This window comes from Pongo abelii, chromosome 13 (genome assembly GCF_028885655.2).
Source record: "Pongo abelii isolate AG06213 chromosome 13, NHGRI_mPonAbe1-v2.0_pri, whole genome shotgun sequence".
Lineage (NCBI taxonomy): Eukaryota > Metazoa > Chordata > Mammalia > Primates > Hominidae > Pongo > Pongo abelii.
Window position 1 is genome coordinate 27274491 of NC_071998.2, and position 16635 is coordinate 27291125.

The 16635-nt window shown below is 34.5% G+C and overlaps 1 pseudogene; it reads right to left on the reverse strand.

Moving 5' to 3' along the window:
- Positions 1-14027: 14027 nt before the first annotated feature.
- LOC100448577 (RNA-binding motif protein, X chromosome-like) lies at positions 14028-15217 on the reverse strand (annotated as a pseudogene).
- Between the last annotated feature and the right edge of the window lie 1418 nt (positions 15218-16635).

Sequence of the window (16635 nt, forward strand, 5' to 3'; positions counted from 1 at the left end):
AGAGGCATCTTAATGTCTTCAAATACAATTTGGAGATTTGTCTCTAGTTCCCAATAGTTTTGTTAAAACCTTTTTCTATATGTGGGAACTTTGTTATAGGGTACATATACATTTGGCATTATGTTTTCTTCATTATCAAACTATTCCTTAATTGCAGAATGGTGGGCTTTTTAGCTCTGATAATACTCTTTACCTTGAACTTTATTTTGTCTGTTATTAGCAGGTCACACTAGCTTCCTGCTGCTTAGTGTTCATATTGTAATTTTCTTCCATCCTTTTATTTTCAACTTATTTGTACCTTAGAAACACATAATTAATCTTGTTTTTTTTAATTTCATTATTATTATATTTTAAGTTTTAGGGTACATGTGCACAACGTGCAGGTTTGTTACATATGTATACATGTGCCATGTTGGTGTGCTGCACTCATTATCTCCTAATATATCTACTATTATGCTATCCCACTTAGTTGGAGCCTTTGATGCATTTATTTTAATTATTGATATGTTTGGATTTTTTATAATTTATTTCTTTATCTAATTGACAAGTAAAAATTGCATATATTTATCATGTACAGCATGATGTTTTAAAATATATGTACATGGTAAAATGGCTAAATTGAGCTAATTATGAGTTACCTCATCATTAACATTTTTTGTAGTAAGAACACTTAAAATCTATTCTCTTACCATTTTTAAGATTACAACACATTCTTATTAACAATAGTCATTTTATTTATAATACATCTCTTGAAGTTTTTTCTATCTACCTAAAATTTCATTTCCTTTGATCAACATTTTTCTAAATTTTCTCACGCTCCCCTTCCCACACTAGTCTCTAGTAACCATCATTTTAGGCTCTATCTCTACAAGTTAAAGTCTACTCTCTTGATGTTTAATTTCTACACTTCTTATATACTCTTTTTCCTCAGTTCCTAATTTTGTGTCTTATTTTTGACAAGTTACTTATGTTTCATATCCTTTTATTTTTTTCATACATTTTAAACTATTATTTCTTCTTTTTTTATTGGTTTCTTTGGTATTTACAAAATAAAATTTTAACTATCATAGTCTACATCTAAAATTATCAAAATTCACAAATAATTTGAAACTTCATTATAAGGCATTTCCAATTTATGAACTTCATAACAATGAAGTGATGATCTGCTCATTCATTATGTTCTTATTTCTATAGGTTTTTCTTCTAGAAAAGCTATAAATTTGTTTGTATTCTTTATACTTTAAGCAGCTAATAGTCTCTACAGAAAATGTTGTCATTCTTTGGATTTCAGTTTACTGGGTTACCTTGTGACCTCAGTTCTCTCATAGGCTCAAAAAATCTAATTTTATAATTTATCCACCTTGATATTACTGCTAGATTGGAAGCAAAATTCTTTTGTGGCTTTTGTATAAGTGGCATATACTAAAGATCTACTTAATTCCTCCAATTTTTAAAAATTAAAAAAAAAATTTTAAATTTTTTGCACTTATATTGTGGGTGAGGCATTGTGCTGAGGAAAAAGATACAGGAGTAAGACAGAGCCCTGTCCTAAAAAAAAAAGTATATTCTCATGTGAAAGGCAAATGTGACTACAAATAACAGAAGAAGATTAGAATGGTATTGGCTCTTCTCATGATCTTCTTTGAAGATTGACTTAGTGCTTTCAGAAAAAAATTACTGGTAATTGTTTTACATATAAAACATTTATATTGTACTTGTAATAGTATGTGCTGCTTGAGAATGTATTTCAACATACATGATCTCACAAAATTTACTGCACTCTTCTCCAAAAATTGCATAATTTGCTTATTTAGTGCTTCAATGTTTTCGTACTAAGTCCCTATATAGTACCCCAGCTGATTCTCCAAAAACTTTGTGAAGTCACGTTCAAAGTAACTTGGTAGAATAATAAAAGAGAAAATTTTTTAAATAGGAGAGGGATGGATACAACTTGATATATATAGTTTTTTGAGATGGCAAAGTGGCCATTAGGTATATGTCAGTATGAGAAAAGCATGCTGTGCTTTACAATCTAAGTGCCTTAAAATTTTGGGAAAGAGGCCAACCATTCTAGGGTAGAAAAAAAACTTTAGTTGATGAGTAGAATTCTTTTCAGAGTGTCTCAGTCTTTGCCTGCATTAAAACTGTTATGGATAAAGGTAGCTTGTGTTAAGAGAAAAACTTCAGCCAAATTAAATTTACACGCGTTTTATTGAGCAAAGAACAATTTGCAAATCAGGCAACTTCCCAAGCCAGAGTAGGCTCAGACACTCCAGCGCAGTCACATGTTGGAAAAGGATTTATGGAGAGAAAAACGAAAGTGACCTACAGAAAATGAAAAGTGAGTTCCAGAAACAGCCGGATAGGTTACAGCTTGGTATTTGTCTTAATTGAACACGGTTAACATTTGGCCACATTTGACTGGCCAAAACTCAGTGATCGGCATAAGAATAGATTACAGTCTGTTTACACTTCCATTTATGCTATAGTTCATGATGTACAGAGAAACATTTAGGCCAAACTTAAAAAATGTAAGTAGGCAGCTTTAGGATAAACTTGACTTAACGACTCCCTCCTTTTTGTCATCTTGTCAATTTTGAGAGATTTTCCAAAACTTTAGTCATTGATGGCATTATCACCATTGTAAATATATTTATTTGCTCTTGAATATCATAAAATTCATAAGGAACCAAAAAAAGCTTGAATCCCCAAAACAATCCTAAGCCAAAAGAACAAAGCCTGAGGCATTATACTACCCAACTTTAAACTATACAACAAGGCCATAGCAACCAAAACAGCATGGTACTGATACAAAAATGTACACATAGACGAATGGAACAGGATAGAGACCCCAGAAATAAAGCCACATGCCTACAGTCACCTGATTTCTGACCAAAACAATATCAAACAGTATGAGGAAGGACTACCTAGTCAATAATTGTTGCTGGGATAAGTGGCTAGCAATATGTAGAAGATGAATATTGGGCTCTTTTCTTTCACCTTATACAATAATTTACTCAAGATGGATTTAACATTTAAATGTAAAACCTAAAACAATAAAAATCCCTGGGAGAAAATCAAGTAAATGCCATCCTAAACATTGGCCATGGCAAAGAATTTATGACTACGTCCACCAAATCAATTGTACAACAGAAATAGACAAATAGGACCTAATTAAATTCAAGAGCTTCTGAACAACAATGAAAAAAAACTGTTAACAGAGTGAACAGAAAACCTACAGAATGGGAGAAAATATCCATAAACTAATTATCTAACAAAGATCTAATATCCAGGATCTTTAAGAAATTTAAAGTATTCATGAAACAAAAAACAACCCTATTAAAAATAGGGAAAATAACATAAACAGAACTTTTTCAAAAAAATACATACATGTAGCCAACAAATATATTTAAAAATGCCCATCATCACTGATCATTAGAGAAATGCAAATCAAAACAATACTGAGATACCATATCACACCTGTCAGAATGACTATTAATAAAAAATCAAAAACCAACAGATGCTGGCAAAGTTGTGAAGAAACAGGAACATTTATACATTGCTAGTGTGAATGTAAATTAGTTCATCCACCATAGAAAGCAGTGCAGAAATTTCTCCAAATACTTAAAACTGCCATTTGATTCAGCAATCCCACTACTGGATATATACCCAAAGGAAAATAAATTGTTTTACCAAAAAGATACATGCACACTCATGTTCATTGCAGTGCTGTTCACAATAGCAAAGACATAGATTCAACCAAGATGCCCACAAATTGTGGAATGGGAAAGAAAATGTGGTACATAGACACTGTGAAATACTACACAGCCATAAAAAAAGAATAAAATTTTGTCCTTTATAGCAACATGAATGCAGCTGGAGGCCATTATCCCAAGCAAACTAATACAGAAACAGAGAACCAAATATCACATGATCTCACTTAAAAGTGGGAGCTAAACATTAAATACACACGGAAACCAAGATGAGAACATTAGACATTGGGGACTGCTTGAGAGGGTAGAGTGTGAGAAGCAGCTGTGTTGGAAGGCTACCTATTGGGTACTATGTTCACTACCTGGGTGACTGGATCACTGGTACACCAAGCTTCAGCAACACACAATTTATCTATGTAATAAACCTGCACCTGTACCCAAGGAAATAAAAAGTAGAAGAAAAAAAATCACATTGTATATTAAAAAAACTCTGAGAAGTGCTATAAAAGATTATTATTGTTATTATTATTATTGAGACAGAGTCTCGCTCTGTCGCCAGGCTGGAGTGCAATGGCGTGATCTCGGCTCATTGCAACCTCTGCCTCTCGGATTCAAGCGATTCTCCTGCTTCAGCCTCTTGAGTAGCTGGGATTACAGGTGTCCACCACCACGCCTGGCTAATTTTTTTGTATTTTTAGTAGAGGCAAGGTTTCACCATGTTGTCTAGGCTGGTCTCAAACTTCTGAGCTCAGGCAGTACACCTGCCTCAGCCTCCCAAAGTGCTAGGATTACAGGCGTGAGCCACTGCGCCCAGCCTATAAAAGATCATTTAATAAAAATGCCATCTTATGTACCAGAGGTGGATGGAGAAACTCCTTGAGGATACTCAGTGTTAAATGACGGCACCATTAACAACTGCTCGGACTTTAAATCACATGTATGTTACTGTAAAATGTTAACATATAATAATTTCATATTCTCTCCCTCTCTCTCTCTGTGTCTCCTTGTCTACCTTCTGCATATACACATTCACATTCAATAATACCAGAAGAGTAATTTCTAACTTTCTATACAAGTTCTGATGATTCAATTTTTAAATATAAATTAGCATTTCTGTGGCGGTACATAGCTACATTTCTTTAACTATAGAAAATAGAAATACATTCATCAATTACAAATATTTTACTATGCTTTAAATTACTGCTTTACATGCTGTCCTACAATGCTTTAAACTAAAAAATAATCGTCAGCATGATTGTTCTCATAGTTCACAAACTACAGATTCTAAAAACTATTATCCTATCTACATAATACATTATTAGTAATTCCAAGCACTCATCAATCTACTTAATATTCTCTATGACTTTTTTCTCACCTGAGCATAGCAAAATCCATTGAATTTTTCTTCTAGAATCAGCAACACTGAGCTTTTCATCCAAATATTTTGCATGAGATTGTGTATTTAAATAATTCACCACTCATATTTTGTCTTATTTCAGAGAAATTTTTAACAATTAATATAATGCTTATTTTTCTTTATAATGACTATTCTATGAGACTAAGTTTTTAAATGAATCGTGAAAACCTTCATGATAATAAAGCCATGTAAACTAAATGTAAACTAAATTAACCTAGATGATGATCATCAGAAAAAATGGACTTCTAATGGGGTAATATAATGTTGTTCCTTAAGCCCTTCCTGTTTAATTTTTATCTGAGTAATTTAGAATAATTTGTTAATTAAACTCATACATTCTTCGCTATTGTGAACACTAGGAAGCCATCTATCTATAATAATCCTTTAGTACTATTTTTCAGTGAAGACTCCAATAATCTGCTAAAGCTTTTATTCATTTACAGTTATTTAGGCTATCTAAATTGTATTTTCATCAGTCTTACACTTAAGCATTTAAATCAATATTTTTAGAAATTCAAACTATTATACATTGTAAATATTATGAGAGCGAGATTGTTTTAACACATATTTTCTTGTGCCTATCAGGATGTAGGGAAGCTCAAAAGTATGTGGACAATGCTATGGTATATTGCTTTAGGCAGTAAGGGGGATTACAAGTCCTACACATTAGAGATGAATATCAAAAAAAGATTTCTTCATGACAGTTCGGTGCACAGATATGCTAGATTACATAAGTAGATACATTTTACCTCAAAAAATCTTATCTGAATTATACAAAATTCTCTTCACATCTGAAAAAGCTATGAGATTTAGAACCAACATTCTACACATAAAAAAATCTACTATGATTTGAATGTGAATGTGTCAATAGAATTTCATGTGTTGGAATCGTTAATTCCCAGATTTATAGGTTGATTAGAGGTAGGGCTTTTGGAAGTGATATGGTTTAGATTTGTGTTCTCTCTCAAATCTCATGTCCAGTTGTAATCCTCAGCTTTAGAGGAGGGGCCTGGTGGAAGGTGATTGGATCATGGGGGCAGATTTCTCCCTTGCCGTTCTCATTGTAGTGAGTGAGTTCTCACAACAACTGGCTGTTTAAAAGTGTATGGCACTCTTCCCTTCTCTCTCTACCTCCTGCCATGGCTATTTAAGAAATGCCTGCTTTCCCTTCGACTTCTGCCATAATTGGAAGCTTCCTGAGGCCTCCGCAGCCATGTTTCCTGTACAATCTGTGAAATCGTGAGCTAATTAAACATTTTTTCTTTATAAATTATCCAGTTTCAGGCATTTATTCACAGCAGTGCAATAATGGACTAACACAGAAAAATGTACTGCATGAGCTCATATGCGGAATCTAAAAAATATGTAACTCTTAGAAGCAGAGTGGAATGGCGGTTACCAGTGGCTGAAGGAAGGGTATAGGGAGATGTTGATCAAAGGATAGAAGGTTTCAGTTACTCAAGATGATTAAGTTCTTAAATATTATATAGTGTAGTGATTATATTAAATAATAATACATTTTATACTTGAAAATTGCTAACAGAGAATAACTTTCAAATTCTCCCCACAAAAATTGATAAGTTTGTGAGGTGATAGGTGAATTACCTTGCTTTTGAACATTTCATAATCTATAAATGTATGAAAACATGTTATATACCTTAAATATATAAATTTTTTATTTTATATATATGCCTTAATAAACTGAAAAAAGAAACTAAGACTATAGTTTGAGAGCAGATTGTTAAAATAGCACTAATGAGAGCTTAACAATTAGATTCATCCCTATTTCCACATAATTTCTAGAGAAAAGGAAATACATCACAGCTGTCTTTGATGATAACATTGCTCCCTCTCAGTTCTATGGCATTAGAAACTTTGGAGCTACTTTTTGAGAAGATGAAAACTGCTCAGACTTGTCATCCTCCACACTCTGTTAACTTTATCATTTTGAGAAGTGTTAACAAAATAAGATTCATTTTGTTTATTTCCTACTTTTGGGGAAAAATCAGCATTTCTAGAAATCATCTTATTACACAATTTCCTTGTTTTCAATTATCTTATTTCAGTTTAATTTAAAAATACTGATGATTGAATATATAACAGATACCTAAGATGAAGCAAAGGATATAAGCAAACAAACACCAACAATAATACACAAAGAACACACACACACACACACAATTCACTTTAGATATAATACTTTAAGTTTTAGATATAACATTTCACAATAATTTGCATTGCTATGGAATAGGGGCAGTAAAAATATGTTATATCTTCAATGCATAATTAATGCAAAATAGTAAGAGTTATATCCCTTTCACAGACAGGTGAGCCACATAAAGTATTAAAAGGGGAGGTTCAGAGTATTTGGACTACTATCGGTAATTGAATTCTGGCTCTCAATTTCAACAACTTTCTACACTATATCTAAATTTGACTAAGACATGTATGTAAAGGCTGTATGATTAATAGTAAAATAATACAATCTGCTCCTGGGCATAAAGTTTGTGTGATAAAGGATGGCTTGTAGGATTTTTTTCGTAATTAAATTTTATGTGAATACTGGAATTCTCAAAGTAATGTTGTGCTCTTAATATCTTGAAAAGGGATTTTATCCATTTTAGAGAGACAGAGTTTATCTGCTTCAAAGGGTCATTTTTTATTTTCAGACAATATTGTTCCAAGAAATATTTGATAATGGGATTTCTCTTGATGAGTATTTAAAGATATTACTAGTGTTTTTATTTTATTTTATTTTATTTTATTTTATTATTATTATACTTTAAGTTTTAGGGTACATGTGCACAAATGTGCAGGTTAGTTACATATGTATACGTGTGCCATGCTGGTGTGCTGCACCCATTAACTCGTCATTTAGCATTAGGTATATCTCCTAAAGCTATCCCTCTCCCCTCCCCTCACCCCACAACAGTCGCCAGAGTGTGATGTTCCCCTTCCTGTGTCCATGTGTTCTCATTGTTCAATTCCCACCTATGCCATCCCCATCAAGCTACCAATGACTTTCTTCACAGAATTGGAAAAAACTACTTTAAAGTTCATATGGCACCAAAAAAGAGCCCGCATCACCAAGTCAATCCTAAGCCAAAAGAACAAAGCTGGAGGCATCAGGCTACCTGACTTCAAACTATACTACAAGGCTACAGTACTAATGTTTTTTGAAAGTTTTTTTAAACACTGGTATTTTTGTTAGAGTTATTAGACGTTTTTGTGTATTTTCTTTCATTTATCAGTTGTAGAGTAGACACAGTTGAACCTCTTAGACATTATATGTCAAAATATCCCCTTTAGAATGAAGTTCCACTACTGGTTCTTCATTTTATGTAGTTTGCTAATATATATCTTCTAAGATCTGCTCATTTAAGTGAGAGGTCATCAATTAGAAGCATGCAGTGGTGAAGCCAGGCTTGGGGGACTGTCAGAGAAGAGAAATGTCACTATCAGCTTGGTATTTATTATTTAAATTGCTTTGCCAGGGCCCCTGACAAGCTCATTCTGAATCTCCAGGTATGTGGATATAATAAAGAAGCAAAACATCATTATCTTCAATAGGCATCAGCAAACTTTTTTTTCAAAGTCCAGATAGTAAATATTTCAGGCTTGTGGTCCATATAGTCTCTTGCAATTACTCTACTCTGCTACTATAACACAAAGGTATTTGTAGTTGGCACATAAATGAATGAGCAATGTGGGTTGTGTTTCTTAAACCATGTCTTACTTATCTTTTCTATCTTCAGCTGGCAGTATCTGATACGTGATTTGTGTTTAATCAACATTTATTGGATTAAATTGGATGCAATGTAATTGCATTGAACTGGAATACAAAATGTTTCATGTAAAATAATCTACTTAAATCACTTTATTTTTCAAATATAGAAATGAAAGCCTAAATAAGTGAATTACTTGTATTCAAATACTGTGTGAAAGAAACTATTATAATTTGCAACAAAAAGGTTTTATTTCATCCTAGTATATTTGACTTATCAGAAAACTATCTCAGGATATTACTGGACAAATAATACAATTTCTTGAAAGGACTTGAACTGTTTGTTAAATGATGCTTCCTTTTTTATTTATTGACATTAGAGTTGACCCTTGAACAATCTGAAAGTTAGAGGTCCAGAAGGTTAAACAGTCAAAAATCCCATATAACTTTTGATTCCCCAAAACTTAACTATTAATAGCCTATTGTTGACTGGAAGCCTTACTGATAACATAGTAAATTAACACATATTTTGTTTGTTATATGTATTCCATACTGCATCCTTACAATAAAGTAAGCTAGAGATCAGAAAATATTATTCAGATAATCATAAGAAAGAGAAAATACATTTACTATTCATTAAGTGGAAATGAACCATCATAAATGTCATTATCTTCATTGTCTTCACATTGAATAAGCTGAGGAGGATGAAGGAGAGGAGGGCTTGGCAGGAGCAGAACAGGTGGAGGAGGTGGCACGGGAGGCAGGAGAGGCAGGTGCATTCTATGCAACTTGTATCGAAAAAAATCCACATATAAGCAGACCCAGGCAGCTCAAATTTGTGTTGTTCAAGGGTCAACTGTATATCTATATAATTCTCATTGTATGTGAGAACACCATATGCTGAGGAAAGCAGATTTGAAATTAAATGTAAAGGAATAAACCTAATTGAAAAGGCATGGTGAAGGAAATGCTAAAATTTACTATTTCAATATAAATTTTAGTAATCATTCTAAAATACACAAAAGTTGGAAAACTAAGAAATATCTGTGTATACATTTAATTAATTCATCCATTTATTTGTTGGTGTCCATTAAGCAAATCTATTTGTGTCTATTATGCTTGGTGTCATATTTCAAGCATCATGGTTATAATTGTGAGTAAAAGAGGTGCAGGCCTTTGTTGTCACAGAATTAATAGTTTACTGCTAAAAAAATACAAAGTTACTATTTGGTTGCTTGTTATGTGCTAATTTGATAAACATTTGAATGCCACCTTTTTATTTGTATTGATAACATAATGAGTTTTATAATAATATTGAACATTAAATAATTTAAAGCATAGAATAAAGAGCACGGGCATGCACACATATAAATTTGCGCTTTATAAAATGATTATTATAAGGATTTGATATATAGGGTTCCATGCCTAACATGTTGATGTTTTTAATATAAATTATTATGCATACTATTTTATTTGCTTTTAAATTTATATAATCAAGTATTTGAAGCATGAAAAATAAAATAAATAGAAAATGTTTCTATTTATTTCTCTAACTATGAATCTTTCTGTTACCTGGCTGCTTTGATAGTAGTAAACAAAATGATTTATGTTTTCATGTTTATTTTGTATAATCTCAAGATGCATATTTACCAATTTCCTTTTAGAAATTTATTGTGATGAGTCTGTGGTATCTTGTCTACTAAGAGTTTGACCCTTAATTTCACATCATCTGCAAAACATAGCTGCAGAACTTGCGTTTTTCATTAAGAAATTGGAGAAATTAAATCCTTTGTTGAAACATTTGTATAATGTTTGATATTGGTCTATAAATTTCTTGGCATGGCAACTGACACATAGTGACAGAAAAATAAATTTATTTGTACTTGTCCTTATATTATTAAAAACAGAATTTAACACATAATGATTTGCTAATTAAATGGGATCATTTATGCCCACACTCACATAGCACCCTAAGTACTGAATAAATGAAGTTTCCCTTGTTTGTTTATTCATAAAATCTCTATGTAATGTACTATGCTGCATTTGAGTCTTCTTCAGTGTTTAACAAGTTATTTCTAGCTATTTCTCTAATATTTTAATGGAAAGTTTTATATTTAGTGCACTTACCAGATAAAATGAGAGCTTTTCCCTTCAAAATAGGTCATTCCATTCCTCACCTCTCCTATTGATATTATTTCTGGTTGTGTAGTTTCTCAAACACTGTTTAATTTCTACACAGTTTTTTTGGATCAGACCAACTTCTAAAAAGGAAGCTCAGCTTCTCATAAGGAAGTTCATGACTATAGGAAAATTCAATCTACACACACAATTAGGAGTTTTAAATTCTCCAATCATGTGAGTTTTCAGAATTTGACTACCTTAATTTTGAATTAAACATTGAAAATATTTCACATAATATTTCTTGACACATAGTAGGTTTAAATCTAGTGAACTTTATTATATTCCCTGAGAGTTACACATTATTTTGACAGAGAGATATAATTTAATTATTATAATATTTTATCTTGTGTACTATATACATGATACATATTAAACAAATTTTCATTTAATCAAATATTAATTTTTTATTCATACCATATATTGTGACTTTGTGGAACATAAAAGATAAGTATGCCCCATAAAGAGTTCCATAGTTTTACAATAATGCATGGATTTCAACATACAATAAAATGGTTATAGTGAAGTAATTTTTGGCAGCTATATAGTGACTAGCTCTGTGCCATCTATCGATCTATTCTTTCAAGGATCCGTTTTTTTTGGTGGTCCCATAGAGGATGGGACTGACCTTTACCCAAATTTTGTTTGATGTTGAGATGGACACATGCCAAGATGTTATAAAAAGATGTGTTACTCACATATTGAGGCTTTTTGATAGCAGAGAAGACTCCTATGTTAGTGAAAAAATGACTTCAACAAAGGAGAAAGAGCAAGTGGCTTGTGTGTGTGTGTGTAACAGATAGTGGGCCCTCAGTCAGAGTTGCGACACACTGGTTGGGTTTGTCTTGCTTGAATGTCCTTGTTGGTTTCAAGGGAGTGAGTATCTGGCCTTTCTTAACAACTTGTCCAGATGTGAGACAAAAGGGAAATAACAGGATATAAAATTTATTGGGAGTCAAACATCCAAAATTCAGTTACATTATTTTCTACCCTTGATGTTTAAATTTGAACTTATTTAAGTAAGGCATTGAAGCACACAGCTTGAAACCAGTAAGAAAGGTTAATGTTCTGTTGAATGCCACATAATGGAGTCAATCATTTGGCATTTTGTGAAGGGGAATGTTTGTCTTGGTCACTGTAAATGATGTCTTGAACTTTGAAGGGCATAAAGAGTTTCTTGTCAATGACTTGTGTTGTGGCTTTAGAATGTGCAGAGATGTGTGTGGCTTTAATTTAATTTTTTGGCTATCTGTTAGGGCAAGAAATTACCAGAGTTCTTTACCCTAAAGGAGCAACTTGAATAAAGAATTGTTGCCATTGGCTGGACCAGAACTCAGGCTATTAGCAATGGCCCAAGAGTCTATAAAATGTGTTGATGGAGCCTATTGTTGGCCAGGGAATCCTCTAACACTAAGGCGACCGCCTGAAATTTAGCCAATATTTCTGACCCTTAATGAGAGATATCCTGGTTAGGAGATGGAAGGCAGCAGCTCTCCAATGGCTTTCATCATGCACGATGATATCATTGTCATACATACAGTATGCAGGACTCCATTTTCTGTCCACTTAGTTTATCCCGAGTTGTTCTCCAGTTGAATGACGGGCCTGAAAGAGGGGTAGACTTCTATTGTTTCATTGCATCTAGCAAGGGAAGCAATTTCTAGTTCTAGGTGCGATGAATATGCCAGAGGTCCTAGATTCTAGTCTATCATTTAAAGTACCACTTTCTCTTCCATAGCACATGAAAATCTTTCATGCTTTGGCATATTATGGGATTAAATTCAGAAAGCTTTTTTTTTTAATCTGCCTCAGTTGCTGCCTCCATGACTCAGTCATAGTGGGCAGCCAGGTATGGAAAGTCATAGTCTCAAGGCATGTAATAGCATCCATTCCCAGAAGAACCCAGCAAGCAGCTATCAGATAATGCTCTAATGGTATGTAGTGCAGGGCCAAGAAGGTCAGTTTTTGTATCAGAAGTCCATTGTTGGACCAGACATTCCAGCAGACATGAAAGGAGATCACTAAAGCCTCTACAAGAAAAAAACTCTGAGGTACAGAGGAAGTCTAACAGGAATGTCTGTTGTATTGCAATTTGGACAGATTCTGGAGTTTTCTTTTTAGTAGCAGTCTCATTTTAAAATGACTGAGTTAGAAATATTAGCATAAATAGGCTTAAATGTAATTTCTAAATGGGGACTAGGTTGTCTCCAGAAAGCAAATGACTTACATAATATTGGGCTTGTTTAAATGTTGTGAGTTCTAAGGGGGTAAATAATTATTTCTCACGTATTTCTTTCTTTCTTTTTTTTTTTTTTTGTTGGTTTTGGCCAAACTTTTTATTTAGTATTCTGTAGTTGTTTAACACACACTTAAATGGTCTTATTAGGGGAGGGGAAAGGGGAGGTTCTTGCAGATTCCCAAGGAAATGTCAGAAAGGCAAAATGGCCAGCATTATCTATTTGCTTTTTTGGGTTTACTGGGTGAATAGCACTTTCCTTACATAGGCATGGGATTTCAGGTTTTTCATACTGAGAACATTGAGATTTCAGTTGGAAGACACCCTGAAATCTTATGAGTAGCATACCCCAACCACCCTCTCTAACAGCTGGCTTGTTTGTATAGTAGAATGATTCATCTCTCCATTTTAGATGGCTAGATGTTTTGTGGAAGATCTTAGAATTGCCTCCCTCATTTACTGGGAAAAATCAGATAGGAAGTGGCCTTTAGGGATACTTTTACTTGGAAAGTTACAACACTAGTACAAGTCTTAACACATTTAACATTTGCTTGTTGAAAAGCAATGCAAAAGTCAAAATAAAATAAAACATGTTTTACTTTTTTCCTCACAAGAACATAAAAATTATGGAGGGGAACCTAACAGGGAATTTAAAAAAAGTAACACAATTTTTCCTTTTAGTAGTCCTTGGGTAGTTATGATAGAATAGTTTCCACTTTTTGTTTCTTTGAACTGGGATTTTGGTCCAAAGTTTTGTTTCTAGTATCTGCTTCTGCCTCCCCCTCTATCAGATCCGCTTCCTCCTCGGCCACCACCTCTTGGTGCTCCGCGGCTTGAACTGCTGTAGGAATCACGTGGAGGAGGGTACCCTCTTTCCATAGGAGGGGGAAACCCTCTTTCTTGTCTGCCAACCCGATCACGACCACTTGAGTAGAGATCACTTCGGCTGCTTGAGTAACTGTCTCGACTTCCACCATAGCCGTCACGTGAGCTGCTGTAATCATCATAGCGACTGCTTCCGCCGTAAGATGGTGGGGGCCCTCATGTAGGTGGAGCACTACGTGAGTTACCATAACGCTCATATGAATCTCTGTAGGAACCTCCACTTGGATGATCTGAATAGTCACAATCACGACCATATCCATCTCTATCGCTATAGCCTCTTGATGGATAGTCATCATGTGAACTGGAATGACCATAATCACGGTAAGTATAATCTCGTGGTGGTAATGCATAAGCTCTAGTACCAAGAGAACTTGGTTAATCTCTGCTTGAATAGCTGTCTTTAGTAGAATACCCATCATCTCTTGGGGACAAATAAACATCTCTACGAGAGGGCGGTGGTTTCCTTCGAGGTGGACCTCCATAACTATCTCTTCCACGTGATATAGGAGCTCTTCCTCCCGTTCCACTGCTACTGCGAACTGGTCCTGAAGGTGCAGATCTCTTAGGAAGAGGACCCCCACTTCTTGGTGGTGGCCTTCTTTTACTGGGAGTGGTCCTCTGGAAGAACTCATGTTAAAATTCATGGAATATCCACCATCATCCATATGTCCTCTCCGTGAGGGAGGTCCCCTTGTTCCTCCACTTCCTCCTCTTCCACCTCTAAGACCTCTTGGAAGGCCTCTAGTTCTTGGAGGTGGAGGCGGTCCACGTCTACCACTTTCAAATGATGGTTTGGTGGCTTGTTCCACCTTGATGGCTTTTCCATCTAATGACTTTCCATTCATGTCTCTGGCTGCATCCTTAGCATCTGGTGGGCTTTCAAAGGTGACAAAAGCAAATCCTCTTGATTTGTTGGTTTCATGGTCTTTCATCAAGAGTACTTCTACTATTCGTTCATATTTGCCAAATACTGCTTCAAGAGCTTTCTCATTTGTTTCCCTGTTAAGCCCACCAATGAAGAGCTTTCCTGGGCGATCTGCTTCAACCATTTTATTTTTGCCGGTGAGTCGGAGGGATGACAATGGGTTCAAGCACCAACGAGCTCGCTGACTGGGGCTTCCTAACAGCTCAGCACCAGTGGCGGCTGCCGGGTCCGAGGACCGAACTGCAAAGCCACTAGCACTACTGCGCAAAGAGGTCTCACATATTTCTTAAAAGTGTCAAGAAATAATTAGAACAAATAAAGCCTAGAAATGTTTATTGAGGTGGCAGGACCATTTACTTTGGGTCAATGGTTCATCAGGTTTTCTTGTTTTGTGTGTGTGTGAGGGAGAGAGAGCTCCTTTTTGAGTATTTTTATGTCCTGAAAAAGTGCATAAAATGCATCATATATTTATAAGAGTCTTCCTTCAGAAATTTCCAAATCTGTATCATCATAGTTACAGGCCTTTCCAGTGGCAAATGTTGCTTTATTGGGTTTATGAACTGAGCATAAATTAGCTCCCTGGCATGTTTAGGAGCCATGACACTCAAGGGGATTGGTGCCCCTATAAAAGATACTTGAGGGAACTTCCTTGCCCCTTTTTTGCCCTTTCACCATGTGAGGACACAGCAACAAGGTGCCATCTTGGAAGCAGAAAGCAAGACCTCACCAGAAACCAAATCTGCTGGATCCTTGATCTTAGACTTCCCAACTTCTAGAACTGTAAGCAAAAAAAAATCAGTAGTTTATTAATCACCCAGTCTAAGACATTTGTTATGGCAACCTAAATGGACTAAGGCAGCATGTAAGGCAACACAATAACAGGTTTGATATGTTACATTTATAGTCCCAATTTTTAATCATACTGCATTAAACTCTAAGTCAGCCATAACTGCAAAAGGCACACGAGTATGACATTGAATAATTCTTCAGTTCGTTCAGAAAAAAATAATTGAGATTGAAATTTATGTGAATTGACCAGGAAGTTGCATCAAAATTATCAAACCAATAAAAAATCTTAATTACTAGAGTCTTTATAGCTCAAAAAATGTTTTTTCAATTAAAAATATTTCAGAATTTCAAAGTTAATGCCAACTTTGGCATTCTGCAGCTATTATTCCTTCATTCCAAGTATTCCAATTTTTTTCTGTAGTTTTTACTGCTTAAAAGTGTGAGTTATCAAATATTTTAATTCCGCCCCCAAAATTCTGATAATTACTAAATGTTCTTCCCATTGACATAATTTATGTCTGTCTCTCTTGATTACGGGCCTCTGTGAATTCATAATTGATAGAACATGGTCAAAGTAGGTTATTTCAATTTCTCAGTATCTTCTATTTCTGATATATAGGTACAATAACTGTTGAAGCTATTAATTACAATGTAAGTAGTCTTAATCCCCTTGGAGTATCATGCTGTGGGGGAAAGTTAAGCTAGCTACATGGACAAGTCATGTGGAGAGATGCTTGTCCAGCACTCAACCATTGTGTCATGTCAGCT